Below are 5,926 nucleotides of genomic sequence, written 5' to 3' on the forward strand. Positions count from 1 at the left end.
GTCTTTGGTTGACAGGAGGTGGAGAGTTGTGCTTAAAGGGATAGTTCACCCCAAAATTAAAATTTACTCACTATTTACTATTTATGTTCATGTTAACAGGAAAATAAACTCTTTACACACATCAAACATACAGTGTAGAGTCTGGACATTCATAATTTATTTTCCACATTAAATTCCAAGCAAGGCAGACCAGTTTACATTTTATTCAAATAAAGATCCACTGCTCTTGAAATGTAACTGTCATAAGGAAACAGGGCTTCTGATTCTAATGCAACAACTGTTGGTTTAGTGGTTTATTAGCATGTTCTGTTCACTGTAGTTATGGGGCCCTGTGTAGGAAACATCAACACTAAAACCCCTTCCTCATTTCCAAACCAAGAAGTTAAACGGAGTAGCCTGAAGAGCTGACTTGACGCAAATGTATGCATGAAGTGATATTTTCACTTCTCTTTTCATGCCTTTTATTTTTGGTCACCTTGTGTGGAGACACCTATCTCAACCGACACAAACTGTTTTACCTTTGGTTATTTTTTGTTGTATGTTTATTAAGATGTTAGGTAATAAGATGGAAACAGTATTTGAAACTTTACTCAAAAATTGCATTTATATAGCTTATATATACAGTTAAAGTCAAAATTATTGGCCCTCCTGTGAATTCTTTGTCTTTTTTAATATATTTCCGGAATGATGTTTAACAGCAAGAAAATGTTTATAGTATTTTCTATAATATTTTAGAACATAGATTAATAATAAAGTATATAATAAAGATAAACAGTTATTAGAAATGAGTAAAGACAAGACAAGTTCATTGATATAGCACATTCAAACACAGTGGTAATTCAAAGTGCTTTACATAAACAGGAATAAAAGACAAGTATAAGAAAATAAAAGATTAAAACAGATTAAAATGTGTTTAAAAAGGTAATAAAAGAACGAAAAGAAAAGATAGACAATAATAGTGTCGGATATTAAAACTATTATGTTTAGAAATGTGTTGAAAAAATCTTAAAGTTAAACAGAAATTTTAAAGAAAATATACATAATAATTCAAGTGGGCTAATAATCATCACTTCAGCTGTATATTCCCACTTCAGTTAATTTTTTGGAAATCCAAGCTAGACATGAAATGTATTTTCGGCTGCTTTTTAAAGCTGATGTGCCATGTTGTTTTTGATTGTTGTATAATCACAATTTTTGTTGGAGCCATATTAATTGTAAGATTGTTGTTAAACCTATTAGGGCTGCATCATACAGCACGGTGCATATTGGGTTAGTAGGACAGGTGTTTTAGTCACAAAGGAAACACTTTTGCACAATCTTATTCTGAGGAATGTGAACTTGTATGTTTTGCATACTATTATGATGACACATTTGAGACTGCAAAATCACATAACGTTAATGGTGAGATGTGCTTATCTGTTCTTATTTACAAGTGAATCTCGGACAATGAGCACTGAGCAGAACATCTGCATCAAAATATTACCAGTCAAAATTGCTCAATTTTCGATTCTAGTTCATTTCTGGCTTTATTGGAGAGTAGCCTAATTATTACATGTAACTTTTATTTTATATACGAAAATATGTTTTGAGTCCTTCCTAAAAGCCTAACCTATTAAAACATGATTTTGCTTGTATTTTTGTCAAAAATTATTTGTTGATCTTGTACACCAGGGGTGTCAAATTCAATTCCTGGAGGGCCGAAGCCCTGCACAGTTTAGTTTCAACCCTGCTCCAACACACTTACCTGTAGGTTTCAAACAAGCCTGAAGTTAGTTTGATCAGGTGTGTTTAATTAGGGTTGGAACTAAACTGTGCACAGCTGCGGCCCTTTTGGAACTGAGTTTGACACCTGTGCTGTACACTTTTAAATATTTTCAGTTTCACTAATGTAAATTTGACAAAAACGGGTACATAATTACTCCTGGAGATGGCAGGAGTCCGTTTGGTGTCCGTTTGTGTCATGTTAAATGCTCAGTCTCGTTATTCTCTGATTTACATTTTTCTGTGTTTGTAGAAAAAAGCAGGTGAATCAGCCGACCCAGTATATGAGCGGGGCAGAAAGCAGGATTCTTGCGATTTTGTTAAATTTTCTGATTAATGCAGAATGATTTTGGGAGTATCATAACTAAAACCTTAATATATTAAATAAAAAATTATACTTTTTTATTTAATATAATTTATTTAATGTTTACAATACAGATCCAATTAGATCCACTTTATTTGGTAAAAAAAAGTAAATCTCTCATATAATAGGTCTACTAAAACACAGAAAATATTACTTTACAAACTGTATTGTTAATAAACCATATGAACATTTTCATATTTGTCAATGATATTACTGAAATTAATTTAAAAACTGAATAAATAGAAACTTACTCACATTTACACAAGGAAATAAACAGAATCAATGATGAGCTAAAAATCTGCAGTTTCACTTTAAACTTAAAGCGAGCCTCTTTGGCGATGATCTACAGTGTTAAATATTTAGCGGCTGTTTGTGCTCAATCCGCAGTGAATGCAACGCATCGAGATTCAAGCCATTAAACAGCTCATCCACTCCAAGTCTTTCTGCAATCTCTCTGAAAACACTCGGTTGATCTCGGCTGGCGGATCAACATTTACCACATGATCGCTCTCATCAGCGCCATTATTTGTAACTTTGGGTGGGTTTGAAAACCTTTGTACTTTTGTGTCATCCTCAAACTTCAGCCGTTTGCATTACCCACGGTTGAAAAAAAAGCTTTGTTATCTGACAGCGTAAAGCCTTGAGTGATTGACAGAACCAATATAGCGGCAGGAAAGAGCAATCCAGCACATTTTTAGATAAAAATCAAAACAGGTCGCACTACAACCATTATATGTAGTCACACAAAAGCTCCTAAATATTTTATAAGGTTGCATAGATTAAAGTTGTGTAAATATATTATATAAGGTTATTTGTCTTGTTAAAAGTTGTGATCTGGCTCTATATAAAAAATAAAATTAACGACTTGAAGGGGGGCGGGGAAAGCCTTTGGAAGGGCAGGGCGCCCCACTAATATAATGGTCTGTTAAAAATACTGTTAAATAAATTTTGATCTTTTAAACTGGGAAATGTGGTCTGAGACCCACTTTATATCGTAAATCAATCAGTCAGTGAAGATTAAAGATTTTGAAAGAAAACAGACCATGGCGATATTATAATGGCATACAGTTCACCAGAAGTGCTTTAAATTGCGGTTACTGAAAGTTAAAAGTCCTTCTGCATATATCACATACTGTATATATTATACTATTTACAACTGTCTGTTAAGGAATGCTACAGCTTACTGTAGTATTAACTTTCTAAACAATAATAGTAGTATACTATAGTTTTTAATGCAGTAATAATATGTGGTGTACTGTATAATATTACTAATAGGTAATTTGACGATCTTTATTTGTATTACCATAGCAACTATAAAATGACCACAACACATAATTGAAATATTTTGGTTAAAAACGCTAGAGATTAGTTACTAGTATTTTTTAAATGTCCGTTGCTTTAATGATCAACCTCTAGTTGGAGCTCCAGCAGTATCTTCTGCTAAAAAAAAAATAAAAAAAACACAACAAAATAAACTTACAAACTTTAAATCAGTGTAAACTGGTCTGTCTTGTTTGAAATTTAATGTGGGAAAATAATGAATGTCCAGACTCTACAATGTATGTTTGTTGTGCATGAAGAGCTTATTTTCCTGTTAACATGAACATAAATAGTGAGCACATTTTGAATTTTGGGTGAACTATCCCTTTAACCACAACTCTCCACCTATAGTGTTAACCAAAGACAGTTTGAATACAGGCGTTTCAAGAGACGTGTTATTGTTTACTGCTACGCTTACATCATCAAGCATGGTTAGGTGCCAAATATTATATAAATACTTGTATATCTTAAACACTTTTAATTTCACTAATGTAAAATTTACAAAAAATGCAGGTTACATAATAACTCCAGGAGATAGCGAGAAAATAATTGTCTGTTTTTAATGTCTTTGCTGTGGTTTAATTTTTATATTTCAATTACAACATAAATACAACAGATAAAAGTAAAGTACAAACAATAAAGAGGTTAAGACAAGGGAGAAACGACAATTTTAAACAAGCATAACAATGGTATAGCAAACATTTTATTTGTTTAAAAATGATTCTGGGTCATCTGTTTCCACCGTTGCTCGCATTAAAGAAACTCATTTCCGATTAGTAGTCAACGTATCTGTGGCTTTTGGGGGGAGGGTTTACTTAAGTGGTTTATCGACTTCCTGACCAACTGAGGTGCACATTTTGGTAATGTATAGTGCTAAATACAACTGTAAAAATGTAATAAGGAAGTGCCTCATTAAAAAGCATTCAATGTTTTTTTTCTTCAATTTTTTCGTGACCACGTTTGGTTAATATTAAGACTGCATCAGTCCAATTCATATTCTTAAACAAAAGTTTAGTGGCTTTACACCTTGTTTTATTATTATTTGTTCAGAACTGACTTAGACCAATATTTGGAAACTATCCAGAACTCTATTCATCCAAAAGGCATTGAAAACGGTATCTTTACATTCCTCTGTTGTGTCTCTTTAAAGTGTAACTTTATTACATTCTGTTTATTTTTGTTACCCTGTTTGTTTGTTTGTTTGTTTTTGTGTACATTTTGTGATTGTTTTTTTTTTGTATTTTTTGTATCATTTGTCTGTTTTTATAATTATATTTGTTCTACTTCTTTAATAATAATAAAAAAAGCTGCATATGTCACCGACTCGGTCCCAGTCATTCCCCTCGCTGGCCAGCAGAGGCCGCCATCCCCGGACTTCTAAGCATTACATCATCCACCTAGACTGATTGTGCACAAACCTGATCTGAACTCCGTTAACGACTACACTCCCTATAAAAGCCACACTCAAACACCAGGGGCCTCATGTATCAACGCTGCGTACGCACAAAAACTTTGCGTACGCCAAGTTTCACGCTCAGAATCACTCACGTTTGGATTTACTAACAATGAACTGAACGTGGGAATGTGCGCAGCTTCACGGCAGCTTTCTGGCTGGCGTACGCACATTTTTAGTGCGTGTCTGTTTTATTTCCATTGGCGACTCCTAGAGGCAGTTGTGTTAAATTGCTCTCTACAAAGTGTCTGAGCCTTGCAATGGCAGCTGTATGAGACGGGTTCATCTAGTAGGTATGTAAGGTTTCCATACCATTCAGTTGACCAGCTAAACATTAAAGCACAATTTGCAGCAGTCGCCTGTTTTCCCAATGTCATCTGAGCAATCTACCGCACGCACATTGCTGTAAAGACACTATCTGAAGATGAATTTGCATGTGTGAATCAGAAACATTTCCATTCAATAAATGTGCAAATAAAATATGATGCACAGACTTATTGATGATTCCTACTTTTCTTTCTCGTGATAAATAGTGGGCAAAATCTGATTTATAGCGGGGAAAAAAAGAAGAAAGACTTCATCAGACGCTGGATTCGAGCCGAGTTTATGCTTGAACGTGTCAATACATGATCACATGCATCTTACGAGGTGCGCCACAGAGACTGCTAAGGGTAATGCAAAAAGTGTGTTTAAACCACACTATTTCTTTTTTTTAATGCACTCAGTGTGATGTTCAGACCCAACTGTGTTAACCGTATCAGCTAAACTCTCCCCACTCTATTTTTTTCTTTTGTTGTTAATTCCGGAGAACAAACTTGCAAATAACACAGCTTTTCTCCGGTCTACCTCCGAAAGCAGCACCTCCATTTCACATTCTGTTCAAAGTTTCTCTTTTTGCTTGATTTTGCCATTGCTTTTTCGTTGGGTTTTGCCATTAGCATAGTCATTAGCATATTCATACGGGGGAGGAGGCAGGGAGGGGTTTTGTGCTCGTGCATGTTGCGCTCAGTTTCACGTTCATTCGGATG

General features: G+C 34.4%; 1 protein-coding gene across 1 annotated transcript in view; it reads right to left on the reverse strand.

The window, feature by feature from the left end:
* LOC147838394 (uncharacterized) overlaps positions 1–5,926 on the reverse strand; it is a 900,722-nt gene that overhangs the window by 164,741 nt on the left and 730,055 nt on the right. The window lies entirely within an intron of this gene.

Source organism: Danio rerio, chromosome 22 (genome assembly GCF_052040795.2).
Source record: "Danio rerio strain M-AB ecotype USA chromosome 22, GRCz13ab, whole genome shotgun sequence".
NCBI classification, from domain to species: Eukaryota; Metazoa; Chordata; class Actinopteri; order Cypriniformes; family Danionidae; genus Danio; species Danio rerio.